Source organism: Schistocerca americana, chromosome 3 (genome assembly GCF_021461395.2).
Source record: "Schistocerca americana isolate TAMUIC-IGC-003095 chromosome 3, iqSchAmer2.1, whole genome shotgun sequence".
Lineage (NCBI taxonomy): Eukaryota > Metazoa > Arthropoda > Insecta > Orthoptera > Acrididae > Schistocerca > Schistocerca americana.
In genome coordinates this window covers 603,704,256-603,721,415 of record NC_060121.1, presented here as the reverse complement: position 1 = coordinate 603,721,415, position 17,160 = coordinate 603,704,256, and the positions used below count along the sequence as shown (strand labels likewise).

General features: G+C 42.8%; 1 protein-coding gene across 2 annotated transcripts in view; it reads left to right on the top strand.

The window, feature by feature from the left end:
* LOC124605392 (bestrophin-2-like) overlaps positions 1 to 17,160 on the top strand; it is a 454,561-nt gene that overhangs the window by 59,149 nt on the left and 378,252 nt on the right. The gene's annotated exons all lie outside the window — the stretch shown is intronic.

The following is a 17,160-nucleotide window of genomic DNA, read 5'->3' as shown; positions in this document are numbered from 1 at the left end:
TTGCAACAAAGTTACAGAGCTGCATTTGTGCAACAGAACGTTTGGCTCTGTATTCGTTAGTGATTTTCAGCTTATGGAAGGAAACTTTTCACGTCCGTGGGAAGAGTGGAATCGTTGCAATCTGCACGTAAATTTCAGATATGCTAAAAATAGCGATATTTACAGTGGAAGCGTTCAGGAGCATGCCTGCGAAGTTTATATCGTAAGTTTATTTGAAGTAAGATTCGGGTTTTTTTTTTTTTTTTTTTTTTTTTTTTTGTACTGATGACACTATTGATTCGTCGAATTGCGACAAATCATTACTAAAATAATGAAAAAAGATAGGTATATATACACAAAGCAAGTTTGCAGAATGGTATCTTTTAAATTCAGTATCATTCATAGAATCATTGCCGTCTACAATGCGTATGCACAAACGAAGATAAAAACGAAACATCATACTTGCTTTCATAACAGCAGTAGTACCCCCTTTAGTAAGGGTACATTACATACAAAGTGTGCGAACTAAAATCTTAGTTTCGACCAACTGAATCACTGAACAGTACTGAATTTCTGTCTTGTATGATAATTTTGCCATTATTCTACCATTTTTCTGTGTTGCCATTCTTTCATCTCTTAACTATATTCCTCCTGATGTTTTATTTTTGCTGTAGAATTTCGTTCTGAAATGTTTGTTAGTTCCTATTCTTTTGTATCGCTTATTTCTATTTCCTTCTGAACGTAATCCGTGCTAATGTCCATTTATTTCAGAAATAAAGGTTCGTTTTGTCAATATGTTCTGTTGAGATCCCCAAGAAGTACTTATCTTCGCTTTGTCGTTACCTGTGATACTCCAGTTGCGTACTTCAGATCATGATGTTACATAGCAGTGTCTTGTTCTAGGAATCTGTCACATAAGCTTGTCGGCCGAGCGGTTCTAGGCGCTTCAGTCTGGAACTACGGTCGCAGGTTCGAATCCTGCCTCGGGCATGGAGGTGTGTGATGTTCTTAGGTTAGTTAGGTTTAAGTAGTTCTAGGGGTACTAATGACCTCAGATGTTAAATCCCATAGCGCTCAGAGCCATAAGCTTGTTACTGAGCCCTACAATGTATAAACCAGACATGCACGTTATTCTTTACAATCTCTTTTTCGCGCACAAGATCAGAGGTCTCCATAATAGTAGTTTTGGAGGGAGGAAAAGAGGGGTGGCGGTTACTCCATCCCAGAAGGAAATGCTTTTCCATTGAAAGGTGATGTGCGAGCTAAAACCGTCGGTGATGTCATCGTAGAATAACCTCAGTTCTATCCGCCGTTGCCAAGCACGCGTGCTTAACGTACTTGAGCTGTTCTGAAGTCTACAAAGCGTTGCTGGACACAAGCGAGGCCAAATTTATTACGAAGGTTGCCTTCCTTGTAACGAGCACTTCTTACGTCAGGCATCCGGTGGCAACAAGGTCAGCATCGCCTAGGTCAACAAATTGTGTGTTCCGGCACCCAAATTTACCTGCCTCTCTTGGTTGCAGTTACTGACGTGCAGTATTCCAGTTACGCAGAACAGAGTGCCAGTAGCTGTGTTTGGCTTACGAGTTCGTATCATCAATTACGAAATTGTTGCGAAAGGTATTGAGTTTTTAATAAGGATTTCTTTTTCGGGAAGTAAAAGAGCCACCTTTTTCTATGTTTTTTACAGCAGCAAACATGATATTTGATATTCTGTGAACGACTGTGTACTGCAGGAGCTCACAGTGTACTCACAAGCGCCTGTCTACGTACGTCAGCTATGTGAAATAATTAATAAATTCACAGCTAATCGAAAGTTATTTATGAAATGCAGGTCCTCGCAAGCAAGGGCACATTGTGCTTTCATGTGCAGTCTGGCACCGTTCCAGGGTTCGCTTTTTGAGGCGAGGTGGTTCTCACAATTTTTCACTGCAAATTCCCCTCCCACAATAAAGAATTTGTCATCACTCCCATATTTAATTTGCCGTGTGTGCCAAAGAAATAAATAATAAATTGTGCTAAGCACAATGAGCACGAATAGAATAGATGCTTATCACGAAGCTTTACCTTCAGTAAACTAAAATATTTATATAGTTGAAACTATGTCTCCGATGGTAGTGGCACGTTAGCATAAAATTTATAAAAACAGTCGTTTGTGTGAAAACTTTCCTCGTATACAAGTGGTTTTGCTACCTTTCCTTGCAACGGTATTTCAATATAATTTTATTGATTCATCCAGAAGATATTTCGGGGATCGCTAACTGAAAGCGTGTCGACAGAAGCGTCCGATCCAACGCGTCGGCTTTGACCCGTGACGTAAGGGTGTTGTCGTGTGTGACGTCATGACGGCGCGGAGTTTGGTTTGAGTGTGGCTGTCTCCAGTTCCGTTTTATCTTATTTTATTTACTTTTCTGATCTGTTCGTTCTATCTCGTGAGATTTTTTTAAAATTTAAAAACACTTATTACTTATTTTAATTATGTTTCCTCGAATTTCTGTTTTAGTTTATTATATTTATCTTTCTGATCTGTTCGTTCCATCCCGTGAGATTTTTTTTTTTTTTAAAGACAAAAAACACTAACCAGCTACTGAAGCATCTTTATCTTCTATGGGTTGCAGGGGTTACGACCCCTGGGGAGGTGGGTGGGTATTCATGCATGGCTGTCTTCACTTACACGTTGTAGCTACGCAAGGCGTCTAAATTTGTTTATATTTAGTTTGCCCCCCACCAAAAACACCCCATTTCCCGCGCTTGTCCCGTTAGTGTCATTAGGCTTGTTGTGGAAAGTGTGTGTGTTTTTGTTTCCGCCATATTTGTGACGTCATGGGTCAAAGCAGACGGGTGGGATCGGACGCTTCCGTATTTCCCTGAAAGCTGTAAATTAAAGCATAATTTAGTTTATTAAATGTTCATAGCCAATATTCATGAAACCAAAATGTACGTCAGCAGTCTCATTTAAATATCACACATATATTTCATCACTGCTGGACAAAGGCCGCCTCCTGACTTTCAGTGGATCGCAGTCCTCAACGAGCAGTACCTATTCGTACTCTTCTGTTATCTTTTAACATCAGAAGCGTATGTTTAAAACATATACGCATCACTCACTGCTAATAGCTTTCACTGGCAGCTAAGCACCAACAGACCTATCACTGTACTCGTTCACGGCATAGTTTTGAAGCTACTGCTATAAGGAAGGAAAAAAGCTTACACCTAAATACAGTCCTTCCCAAATTTCCGTCTGGTATTAATAGTGTTGTTTGGAGCTCTGTTAACTCTATCACCGGCCGGGGTGGCCGAGCGGTTCTAGACGCTACAGTCTGGAACCGCAGTCTAGTCGCAGGTTCGAATCCTGCCTCGGGCATGGATGTGTGTGATGACCTTCGGTTAGTTAGGTTTAAGTAGTTCTAAGTTCTAGGGGACTGATGACCTTAGATGTTAAGTCCCATAGTGCTCAGAACCATTTGAACCATTTGTTAACTCTGTCATTATTTGCCATGTTAGTTCCCAGCGATTTTGTTTGCCGTTCAGGGAACATGTTCATTTTAAATTGGTTCATTATGTGGCTTCTTGCTTTCCTTCGTCCTTCATATCCAAAAAATTACATAAATCTACATCTACATTTATACTCCGCAAGCCACCCAACGGTGTGTGGCGGAGGGCACTTTACGTGCCACTGTCATTACCTCCCTTTTCTGTTCCAGTCGCGTATGGTTCGCGGGAAGAACGACTGTCTGAAAGCCTCCGTGCGCGCTCTAATCTCTCTAATTTTACATTCGTGATCTCCTCGGGAGGTATAAGTAGGGGGAAACAATATATTCGATACCTCATCCAGAAACGCACCCTCTCGAAACCTGGCGAGCAAGCTACACCGCGATGCAGAGCGCCTCTCTTGCTGTCTGCCACTTGAGTTTGAGTCTGATGGAGACAATGATAACCACTGTTGTTAGAAGTGCTCTGGAATGAAGAACGCAGAGAGCGTTGCAGAATCGAGAGCTGGCCATGAATAATGTTTTTGCTGGAATCTTATCTTTCAGCGCGTGACGCAACGCGCTTTCCTTCCGGCTAGAACTACGGGAAAGACCACTAAGGTTGCGTGACTCGTCGCTTAATTGACACGCAAGGCTTTGTACAAAGCAGAAAGCGGCGATAGTGCGCCTAACTCGTACCTTGTTTGAAACTGAGGCAAGAACTGCTGCTGCGTCTCAAAGTTGCTTTTTGTCGGCACCTTGAAGAAATTTCTATAAATTTTTGAATTGTAAGCTTGACACATGACCGTTAAGCTTACCTTTGGAGGAGAGTATTAACTGTCAGGGACATCCTTCCGCCGTATTACACCTCTAATGACCTCGAAATAGATGGCACCGTTACACACTCAAATCAGTTCCATACTCAGGAGATGAGCGTAGGGTGTAAGAGTCTTCCATTACTGTTCCTAGGCAAGGTCCTAGTGGATCTGGTTTGCCGTTGCCTTCCTCTGTCCTGTTATGAAGTGTCAGTTGCGTGTCTGTGTCTTGTGTTTGCTTGTACAACTGTAGTATTGGGTTTGTGTTACGGATGAAAGGAGAGTTTAACCCGGGGCCGACATAGAGCCTACTCCTCTGAAAGAGCACCAAGGGGACCTCAGAGGTTAACGTCCCCATCCGACGGACGGATCACCTTCAACAGAGTCACATGTCCTCACTTAATGAGACACTGCGGAGGGATTTTTGAGTTTAGTCCAGAACGTTGGCGCAGAAACTGTTGACCATGAACTTCACGCCACCACCTCTCGTCTCCTTGCGGGCCAAGTACTGGCAGCGAAAGGTTTCCACCACCAGGATTCGAGCTGGTTGACCTACAAGGCGGGCGCCACTGCACAAGCCTGCGTTAGCGTGCTTCGTCGCGGAGCCGAGTTGTTAAACAGTAGCTTTTTTGTACACATCAAAGGGTGAACGTCAGGTGCTGTACCGCAAATTCCGGCCTAGGGTTTCTCGTAACCGAGCGAGGTGGCCCGGTGCTTAGCCCACTGGATTTGCATTTTGGGGGGGGGGGGGGGGGGGGCGGTCCACATCAGCTACCGACCCTCCTGATTTAGGTTTTTCGTGGTTTCCCTAAGTTTCTCCAGGCAAATTTTGGAATGGTTGCTTCAAAAAGGCACTGCCGATTTTTTTCCCATCCCCGAAAGAAAAAAAAAGGTTGTGCTTCGTTGACGGAACGTTAAAACCCTAATCTTCCTTTCTTCTTACAGTTTCTTAAGTTCCACTTGGAACTTTCCGACAGTAAATACGAGGGTAATCCCAAAAGTAAGGTCTCCTATTTTTTTTTTTTTTTTTTTTTTGTATAAGTACATGGACCTGTTTATTTCTAAAATGGTTTACATCAGTTTACAGCTGGAACATTTAGCTATTTTTCAAAATAATCACCATTTATGTCGATGCATTTTTGTAGACGCTGTGGCATTTTTTGTATGCCCATGTCATACCAGCTCGCCACCATGCTGTTCAGAAAGTTATGAACCTCTTCTTTCACTTCGTCGTCGGAACTGAATCGCTTTCCGGCCAAATTTTCTTTTAACCTAGGGAACCGGTGATAATCACTGGGCGCCGGGCCAGGGCTGTGGGGTGGGTGGGTGAATTATGTTCCACTGAAACTGTTGCAGGAGAGCAACGGTTTGCCGAGCGATGCGTGGGCGAGCGTTGTCATGGAGGATGTGTACGCCCTTGCTCAACATTCCTCTTCTCCGGTTCTGAATTGCCCGTTTGAGTATTTTTAGTCTCGCAGTACCTGTCAGCGTTAATTGTGGTACCAGTGGGCATAACGTCGACCAACAATACCCCTTTTCGATCCCAAAAAACGGTTGCGATGACTTTACCGGCAGACTGTGTTTGTTTGACTTTCCGCGACTTTGGCGAAAAAGGATGCCCCACTGGCTTGATTGTTGCTTGGTCTCAGGTGAAAAGTGGTATGCCTAGGTTTCGTCACCCGTGACAATTGAGTCCAGAAAGTCGTCCTGTTCGGCTGCAAGGCGGTGAAGAAATGCGCGGGAAGCATCAACTCGTTGCCGCATGTGGTCCTCAGTCAGCATGCGTGGCACCCATCTTGCGCATACCTTCCGACAGTTCAATCTTTCTGTTAAAAATTCTGTGAGCGGTGCTTCAGGAAACCTCAGGAACTAACGTGCAGAGTTCATCCAGGGTGATCCGCTGATCTTCACGCATTCTTTGCTCAACCTTCAACACTGTCTCCTCAGAAATTGACGGTCTCCCGCTCCTTTGTTCGTCGTGAATTTCGATCCGACCCGCTGCAAACACTCTATACCACTTACGAACATTTTTGAGATCCATGCACGACTCACCATACACTTCTGTCAACTGGCGATGGATTTCAATCGGCGCAGTGCCCTTTGCGTTCAGAAACCGAATAACTGCGTGCAATTCGCACTTGGCGGTAACATCCAACGGGAGATCCATTCTCAACGGCTGCCAATCCAAGACTGAGCGTCTCAGAGCGGGGTGCGCATGTTTACACGCAGCGCGTGAAGCACTCTTCATAACAGTGTGACCAACTGCCACGCAGAGTTCCGCACTTATAAAAAAATAGATCTTACTTTTGGGGTTGCCCTCGTATATTTCCGTCAATTATCACAAAACTTTTGGTACTTAGCCTACAGGTTTCGGACAGCAATGACTATATTCAGATCTGTTCCATAACATGTATTAATATAATAAAGCCATTGTGGCATCGTCACAAAATATTCACAATATAAGCTTAGCATGTGACACACATTTAAACTGGGGTGCAAAATAGACCACAGTACCGGCTCAACAGCGCTACTGTTCAATAAGTTGACTATGATGCGAGAAAATGTTTGACAAGTGTATATTTCAATTCTCCTGCTAAGCCCACATTCCAAAAATAGCGCTCAGTCCTCAGTAACGGAGGGACTTGTGAAAAGAAACGAAGGAATACACAGCAACACGTGTCAAAAATCTGAGTGTACGACATTAAACTTGACCACTGTTCTGTGTGAAACCAATGGGACGTTTAAATGGAGGGGGGGGGGGGGGGGTTAAGTGTAGTGCCAGGCACATTTTGTCGTAATCTTAAAGCGTGTGTGACATCGAGGGCCATATTTTGTAAACATGGTTCTTTAGTGCACGTCAGTACCGTGGTGTTAATGAAATTATATCGGCAGTGAAGCAGTTGGGAATTCAAAAGTAATTATGTGGATTTTGAACTTCGTGCTTTTCATGTGCGAATGCATCCATTCCAATACTGATGGTCGCTGTGCGACACGCCATAGCCTTTGTATTGCCTGACAAGTCTCGCGCCCTCTCTGCGACAATGTTGGGTGGACGCTTTGTCAGGGTAGGTTCACGCTGATCAGTCTGTAACGCGGTGGTATACGTGAAAGAATCATCAACCGCGAATGCCAAACGGCACAGCGCTATCAGAATGAATCTCTCACTTTGCAAAGAACTGTGCGATGTTAATTGAAAGCTGCTGGCAGATGGAAATTGTGTGCTGGACCGGGACTTGAACCCGAGACCTTGTCTTTAGCGTGCAGTGCTCGGACTGGCTGAGACTTTTTTTGATAAGACACGCGCCTCGTACGGTTTCAGAAGGTACTGTGTGAAGATTCAAATGTACGAGCCGTTGGACAGAACTGAGGGTATGAGAAAGGGCCGCATGCCGTTCCTCGGTAGCTTAGTTGCCCACTACAGCCAACGTTTCCGTTTCGAGTCCCCTCCAGTACACAGTTAGGTGAGAAAGTTCCGCTGTAGTGCTTGCTAGACCGGGTCTATGGAAAGTTATTCCGTTGCTTGCCTTACTAGAGAAACAATCCATCCAGACAATTATAGGAAGGCCTTCTGTTTAATGTGGAATTTGAGCCACACAGGTATTGATTTTTTCACATATGCAAATCATGTACACAAGTCAAATTAATTGCTCCAAAAAAAGAAAGCGTACGTGGATTTGTGAAGTGTACCCCTACAATTTTGGGCACACCTGCGCAACCAGCAAGTACTGCGCATGGTCATGCCTGATACAAAGGCTGCATTGCTGTTCTGGTAATCATTTTGAAAACTTTATCAAAAATTATTTTTATATTAGCCTGGTGAACGTTTTATCATCAGTAATAATTACTATTATTATGGCAACAGACCAACGGAAGTGTGTAAAGCTCTGTCTCGGACAATATTATCGTTATCTGTACTCGTTCTCTAAAAACTACTAGGCTATCTAGTGAAACTTTATTATCGTTATTATAAAATCTGGTATGGAGCCGTACAACTTTTACTATGAAAACCTTTTTTCCGACGTGCCAGTATTCAAACATTTTCTGGAACTTCCTACTATAGGACACGTCAGTATTTCTGATAAAGAACAAAAAAGAACGTACTACTATTCCTGTAAATCATGAAAAATCAGTTCTCTTGCATCTGACTGCGATTTTTAATAGTTCTCTAACATCATCTAACAATTGTCCTGTAATGCTCCCGCACGCAACAGACAACTTACCTCGTCTTGCAGCTCCAACCGCATGAATATTCTGCATCCAGCAACATGCTAAAATTCGAAAGCAATACTGCGATCCATGCAGAGTGCAATTCATGGTCACAACTACTGATTCAACTACTCCACTTCTTTTTTATAGGAATTAAATGGTCAGGAGAAGTTTAGTCAACAGACGTTAAGTAGTGTAAAAATAAAAGGAATCAATAAAAACTTTTAATATACTATGTTATGAATATTGACGATTAACACAATGACAAAATTTTACTCAGACCTTTCTTCTCCTTGGACAGTTTGATTAGCAAAACCTTTTTTCAAAATATATTTAACCACCAATCACGTATCTGGTCACAACAAAGATACGAGTTTTACTTTCAAATTGTGCATACACAAATTTGACAAGAACCTTCCAGTGCGCAAGCAACAATTGCATGCAGCGGAAAGATAAATTACCAAAAATTCTCCGTTAATACAAACGTCTTCTCCGGCCCTTATATATATGAACCTCCAACTTTCAACTTCACGATGAGAAGCAAGTTAAGCATTGAAATACTATGCGACGTAGGTCATTGTGTTGTGACAGTAGCACGTGGTCCACCTTCAGCACTGGGCTGCCCGCTGACGCATGACGCAACGGCGGCTGCGTCACTCTTCCGCTGCTAGTGAGAGGCCAGTTGCCCTTCGCTGTTGTGTGGCAATGAGCACAAATGCGCGGTGCTTGGCCAGTGATCGCTTCGTTGGCGTCCCGAAATAGCCGAGGTCATCATTGTGCCCTTTACCTCTCGCTTGACGCCGAACTTTCGACACGGCAGTGACACCTGTGCACTGGCCGCCTTTGTTTCGTCATCGTAATTTGTATCTCGTGTCTGCGCGCCTTCGCGGGCGAGGCCACCAGGTGCTGTGCGGCGATGGCGCTTAGGTCTGAGTTATCGAGATCGAATCTCGGAGAAGGGAGCAACTTTCAGCGTTGAAATCTGACGTGCACAGGGAGGGGAAAAGGGGACCTGTGACTGAATTAGAGCCGCATGCTACCACTACCAGTTAGTCGTCCTTCAGAAAGTCGATGGAGGGCGGCAGTTTTTGTGACGACTGTGGCCTGCACGGCTAGCTTGAGTCTGTCGCTTAACAGTGACAGAAACACGCCGAATGAAATGTACTCACCAAAGAACACTTCAACTTCGGCGGGAACCGAGCGAGGTGGCGCAGTGGTTAGCACACTGGACTAGCATTCGGGAGGACGACGGTTCAATCCCGCGTCCGGCCATCCTGATTTAGGTTTTCCGTGGTATCCCTAAATCGCTTCAGGCAAATGCCGGGATGGTTCCTTTGAAAGGGCACGGCCGTCTTCCTTCCCCATCCCACCCGAATCCGATGAGCCCGGTGACCTCGCAGTTTGGTCCCCTCCCCCAAATTAACCCCGCTTCGGCGGATGGATGATAGCAGCGGTTCAGCTACCCCACGGGCACAAATCAAAGTCCTGTCCTACACAATACTTTTTGTAGAATAAGCTGCACCTTGAAATAGTGGTATTTACATTGCTAAATTCGCACTAACCAGCAGCTGCATTGCTTCACAGCTACTGGACCTACTGTAATTGGAAATAAAACGCAGTACAACCAGTTTCTTCCACAAACAGCTGCATCAAGTTTAGTGTTAAACTCGGGAAGTCTGCGAGTGTGATCTTTGAAAAGTTGAAACAGATATACGGGGAACATTCCTTATCAAGAGCAGAGATTTTTTGCTGGCACTAACCATTGTCGTAAGGCCGAGGACACGGTGTAGATGGACCTAGCTCATTTTCAAAAACCGAGGGAAACTTCGAACATGGGTGATATTGTGAGATCACACTGACGTTTAACAGCGTTAAACACTTTCAGCGTATATTAAATTTTGACGGAATATTTCCAGAGGTTTGTGCCAAAATAGTGAGGAAAAATCCACAACTGAGCAGAAGGACAATCGAAGAAACATCTGGGTTGAGAGGATTGCCAATGTCCACGAATGCTCCTCCATGATACTGACAAGAGGGAGATTCAGTTAATAATTAAATCACTAAAGACCAAGAAGTCTCATGGATATGACGGGGTATCTAGCAGAATACTGAAGTATTGTTCTATGTATGTTAGCCCAGTACTTAGCCATATCTGTAACTTTTCCTTTAGGAGTGGTCGGGTTCCTGACCAATTAAAGTACTCTGTAGTGAAGCCACTTTATAAAAAGGGAGACAGGGATAATGTTGACAATTATAGACCTATTTCTATGCCATCGGTGTTTGCTAAAGTTATCGAGAAGGTTGTGATACGAGGTTACTGGAGCATTTAAATTCACATAATTTTCTGTCAAATGTACAGTTTGGTTTTAGAAATGGTTTAACAATTGAAAATGCTATTTTTTTCTCTGTGAGGTTATGGACGGATTAAATAAAAGGTTGCGAACGCTAGGTGTTTTCTTTGATGTAACGAAGGCTTTTGACTGTGTTGGCCACAAAATATTACTGCAGAAGTTGGACCATTATGGAGTAAGGGGATAGCTTACAATTGGTTCGCCTCTTACTTTAAGAACAGAAAGCAGAAGGTAATTCTCCGCAATATTGAGAGTGGTAGTAATGTTCAGTCCCAACTGTTAAGTGGGGCGTTGCCCAAGGGTCGGTGCTGGGGCCGCTGCTGTTTCTTATTTATATAAATGATATGCCTTATAGTATTACAGGTGATTAAAAAATATTTCTGTTTGCTGATGACACCAGCTTGGTAGTGAAGGATCTTGTGTGTAATATTGAAACATTATCAAATAATGTAGTTCATGAAATAAGTTCGTGGCTTGTGGAAAATAATTTGATGCTAAATCACAGTAAGACTCAGTTTTTACAGTTTCTAACTCACAATTCAACAAGAACTGATATTTTGATCAGACAGAATGGGCATATTATAAGCGAGAAGTAACAGTTCAAGTTCCTAGGCGTTCGGATAGATAGTAAGCTGTTGTGGAAAGCCCATGTTCAGGATCTTGTTCAGAAACTAAATGCTGCTTTATTTACCATCAGAACAGTATCTGAAATAAGTGACAGTTCAACACGAAAAGTAATCTACTTAGCATATTTTCAGACGCTTATGTCATATGGTATTATTTTTTGGGGTAATTCTTCTGATTCAAAAAGGGTATTTTTGGCTCAAAAACGGGCTGTTCGAGCTATATGTGGTGTCAGTTCGAGAACCTCTTGTCGACCCCTATTCAATAGTCTGGGAATTCTGACATTGCCCTCACAGTATATATTTTCTTTAATGTCGTTTGTTTTTAGCAATATTCGCTTATTCCCAAGAGTTAGCAGCTTTCACTCAGTTAACACTAGGCAGAAATCCAATCTGCATGTGGAATGCACTTCCTTGACTCTTGTGCACAAAGGAGTGCACTATTCTGCTGCATCCATTTTCAATAAGCTACCACAAGAACTCAAAAATGTTAGCAGTAGCCCAAACGCTTTTAAGTCTAAACTGAAGAGTTTCCTCATGGCTCACTCCTTCTATTCTGTCGAGGAGCTCCTGGAAGAGCTGAAAAATTAAACAAATTCCAGTGTTACATTGTTGACTTTCTTTATTTAAACTTACGAAATGTCGCCTGAATACGTTTCTTGTATTTCATTTTATCTGTTTCTATTATCGTGTTTTAATTTCATGTATTGACTCGTTCCATGACCATGGAGACTTCTCCTTAATTTGGTCCCACGGAACAATAAATAAATAAATAAATACTATACAATACAATACAAAATACATGTGTGATCACAGCTGATGACTCCTGAATTTTTGAGTACGGTCATGAGACAAAGCGGCACACTGAGGAATGGCATATTGAGAAAAAGCTCGAATGAGCAGATCAAAGATCAGAAAAACGCTGATTTGCTTTTTGACAGTAGGGGGTGCCTTGCAGAAGGAATTTGTACCTCCAGGCTAAACTTACAACCAAGTGTTTCACAAAGATGCCCTTGAAAGGGTCAGGAAAGGGGTGAATCGATTGAGACTGGACAATGCAGGCAAGTGGATGCTGCATCACGACAACGCTCCATGTCAGACTGCCAGTTCCATCACGGAATTTTTGACTTCATAGTGAACTCCTGTTGTTCAACAGCACCTAAATTCGCATGGTTTTAGTCTTTGTGACATTGTTCTTTTCCAGAAATTAAAAAACATCTTAAAAGGACGTCATTTTGGGACTCTGGAGAACATTCAGAAGAATGTGATTAACAGGCCCCACCAGTTGAAGCCTTCTAGCACTGCTACCAAGACTGGAAACTACGACTTTGTCTGCGGAAGGGGAAAACTTTGTTGTTTGAAGAAAAAAAATTGGCAGATAAAAAATCAGACCCGTTATCTTTCTCACACACCTCGATCTGAACAAGGTACTCGCCAAGTAATGAAACCACCAACCTGATAAAAGCACTAACATCAGGGTCCAACTCGGAACTCGGCTACGCAGTTACGTACCGCCAAAAGTTTTATTGATTGCAATATTGTCTATATTCAGGATCACTGAGACACAATTACAGCTACATAATTTCTTAAAGCTTCACAAAAAAATTTTAACATGCTCAGACCAATTCCTCTGTAACACTGTCGTCTGACTTTGTGTCATGTTTTCAGTTTTCAGTTATTTTCTTCGCGCATTCGTGTGGTGGAAAAGTGATATTGATTACGTCGTGGAGAGAGCAAGTGCAGTTCTGATGCAGGGAGGAATAATCTTGGATGAAGGTAGTTCGCCTCCGCAGCTAAATAATCCACACAGCTGACTGCCATGCGGATGTTCCCTGGTTCGATCCCCAGTACTTAACACTGTCGACGGCCAGGTTTTCAGAGAGGCGACAGATCAAGACTTCATATTTATGGACGAAAAACAATGCCTACCCGCAACGAGCTGCTATGGTCGATGAATTTGACGCTAGTGAAAATATCCGCAGCATATGCTAGCCTCAGAGGACTCCGGATTTGGGTACTGTAGAGCATGTCTCCGATTCTTTGGGTGAGAAACTGCAGTCTATCTGCTGCTACCGACGACTCTGAACTACCCTATACTGCTCATTCTCGTGAATGGGATCGATTCTACGGCGAATGGAGCTCTTGCATCATCCGGTAAGATCAGTGATTCACATTTCTGAGACCATTACCCCCGAACGAGAACAGGTGTAAGAGAATACCGACAACAAACCTTATCACCCAATTAATCGTTTTAATACAAAAATAAACGCGTCAACTTTTAAACTAATGGAAAAATAAGAAATAATTAGTTCCCAAACAAACAATGCCCGTATGATTTTTCGTCGATTGACTCGATGACGCCATTGATACTGCCTTTTCCCAACAATCATGTTTATATTCGGTTTGGTATGAACTAATATACATCGCAAGTCGCTCTTAATTCTCTTCTGGTTCGCGCTTTTGTCATCACTACGACACTACCAATTTCACATGTTTAGAGAAATGAATAAATAGTATTCAGTTTTATTCTGAGAATGGCATTTACTCAACACCAAGCTTGCACCAAATTGTTGCCATTTCTTTGGCCATGCCGGTGTGGCCGAACGGTTCTAGGCACTTCAGTCTGGAACCGCGGGACCGCTACGGTCGCAGGTTCGAATCCTGCCTCGGGCATGGATGTGTGTGTGATGTCCTTAGGTTAGTTAGGTTTAAGTAGTTCTAAGTTCTAGGGGACAGATGACCTCAGCAGTTAAGTCTCATAGTGCTCAGAGCCATTTAAACCATTTCTTTGTTTTCAGTGTGTTCCCTTGACAGAATCAAAGCAACTTACTTTGACTATAACTCCAGAAAATATTTCTTCATTAATTTAAAGTCCGCCCCCGGTAGCTGAGTGGTCGGCGCGACAGAATCTCAATCCTAAGGGCCCGGGTTCGATTCCCGGCTGGGTCGGAGATTTTCTCCGCTCTGGGACTGCGTGTTGTCTTGTCATAATCATCATTTCATCCCCATCGACGCGCAAGTCGCCGAAGTGGCGTCAGATCGAACGAGCTGCACCCGGCAAACGGTCTACCCGACGGGAGACTAACTAAAAACGGTCCTAAAAGTTGTGATTTTCCAAAATGGCTCTGAGCACTATGGTCATCAGTCCCCTAGAACTTAGAATTACTTAAACCTAACTAACCTAAGGACAGCACACAACACCCAGTCATCACGAGGCAGAGAAAATCCCTGACCCCGCCGGGAAGGTGATTTTCCAATTTTTTTTAAAACTGCCGTAGAATTCATAAATATAGCTGACTGCTACCAACAAATTCATAGTGAACGGAAATAAACCGAAAACTAAAGACGATATATGGCGGTTTTGATGAATTATTTAAAATTTTCAAGACGAAGCTTCGAATTTGCCTGTAAGGTTTCCAGATTTTTTGAGGGGGAGAAAAATCGAAAGTATTTTAGAATTCTGTAGTTGTTTGAGAGGTAAAAATGTGTACTTGCTAAATGTTTCCACATATTATAATAATGAGATTTATTTACAAATACGAAAAACATTTAGACAGCTTCGTCTTTTACTGATATTTTGTAGTTTTTTCGTATATTTCAATAATGTAGGATCTTGTTTTACATAACCAAAAAATTCTTTACATGAATGGTTAAAATTCGCCATAGCTTGGAGCTCTGCCTCGATCAGTTCTGTACTACGTCTGTTTCTTGTCTCATTCCACTCGTTACTCATTAACGAGAACACTCTTTCCACAAAAGCATTAAATCCTAATGTGCGGAACAAGAGGCCCGCTATCTTAAATATGTGGAACTGTTCTGGTACAGCTGAAAAGAAACGTAACCGCTTCGATAAGACTAGCGTCCTTGTTCAGTTTCAAGTTAGTCTTCAGTTCAGAGAACTCTTTATACAAGCTATCAATACAAACATGATCTCTCAGGCTAAGAATTTCCACGGCATTTTCAAAGTCTTTGAATTCAGTTTCATTCTATAAAATAAATTGTTGATGGTGTACAGCAACCAGTCACAAATTGGTTTAGCTTACTTTATTCAAGAAGTACCGTTAACTGTTTGGAATTTTTTGCAATTCGTCATCAAGCAGTTTTTTCATGCTTTCGTCAGTACAGAATATACATTGGTTTCCTGTGAGTTGCCCCTGGGTAAACAATAATTTACAAATTACAGATGTGTAACCAAAAAGGTTGCGCTACATATATTTGTTTGAATGTGCGTTTCAAGATTTTCTGAAAGTGCATTATAGGGACGTCTACGTTCATATGTGATACTTGTGTAGCAAGGAATATGATTAAATAAAATCTTTTATACCACAGTTTCAGCAGTTCAAAACAATACGTCGTAGTCACGAAGTCTATCAAAAAATTGTACCGATAAGGCTCAAGCAGTACAAAGGTAAAAATGCCTGTTCCAAGCGCACATGCTGTGTTGTCTGACGCTAGCCAGTATTCATTTACCCTCAAGAGGTGACAAGTTGTGTTATCAACTCATCTGTAACCACCATGAACATCATATACCCTTGTAAACAATCACTTAATGGTTCCAAACGTTCAAAGTTCTTCTGAAATTCAGGAAAGTATTTGCATGAACAAGAACGTAAAAAAATGGTTATTAGGGACTACGGGGAAAGAAACAAACGAGTACCAAAGTTAGATGAAAAACACGGATAAATCAGGAAAAACGGAATACCTGGCAAACCTATTTGTCTTAAAAATAAGGTTCACAATCAGTGTGTACTACCAGTTTTGTCAAGTGGATGTGACTTGAATCATGAGCTGTGAAAGTGAAAACCATTCAGAGCCGCTGGGGGTTGCTCAACAAGCAGTGGAGAGATGCAAGTTTGGATTTAGTAGGAGAGACAGGGAAACAAACAAATGGATCAATGAATAGATTGAAGTGGAAGACATAAATAACTGTAATGAAAATTGCATAGAAGTGAGCGTGACGAGTGACCAGGGAAATGGATAGTGAGTGTGTGTAAAGGTCTCCTGCTTTGTTTTCCTCTTCTTTAGTGTTTAATCCTGAGGGTGATTCGTAGCAATGCTCTTTTCACTCTTCTGTCAGCCTTCCTCTTCATTTTGTCATAGGTAGTACTGTATTTTATGGATCTGAGGACCTAGAAACGACGGAGCGGCTTCGTTCCCGCCGTGTCCCTAAGTGGTACACAACCCTACAAGAGGCTACAGCAGTCCACTCACCCCACCGCCGCCCCACAACGAACCCAGGGTTACTGTGCGGTTCGGCCCAGTGGACGCCCCCTTCCCCCGGGAACACCAGGCGAGTGTAACCCCAGTGTTTGCGAGGTAGAATAATTATGGTGTACGCGTACGTGGAAAAAGTGTTTGCTCAGCAATCGCCGACACATTGTAACTGAGGCGGAATAAGGGGAACCATTCATCGAGGCAGATGGAAAAACCGCCTTAAAAACCATTCAGACCACGCGGCGTGAAAGGTAGTACACTACATCACTCATCTGTTGCGTGCGACATCCCTGTTCGCCCTCTATTGCTTCCCCAGGCAGCTCCTAATGCTATTGTTCCTGTTGTGTTGGCAGAAGAGCCAACACCGTGTTACTAGAGGAGGCCGAAATGCACGCTTTTTAGCTCACGCAGGCTGGCGTGAGGAGGGAAGAATTATACTGACGTGAGGTCTGGAACATGACAAGGAATTAGAATTCAGAAAGCGAACGTAATTAGTTTGATA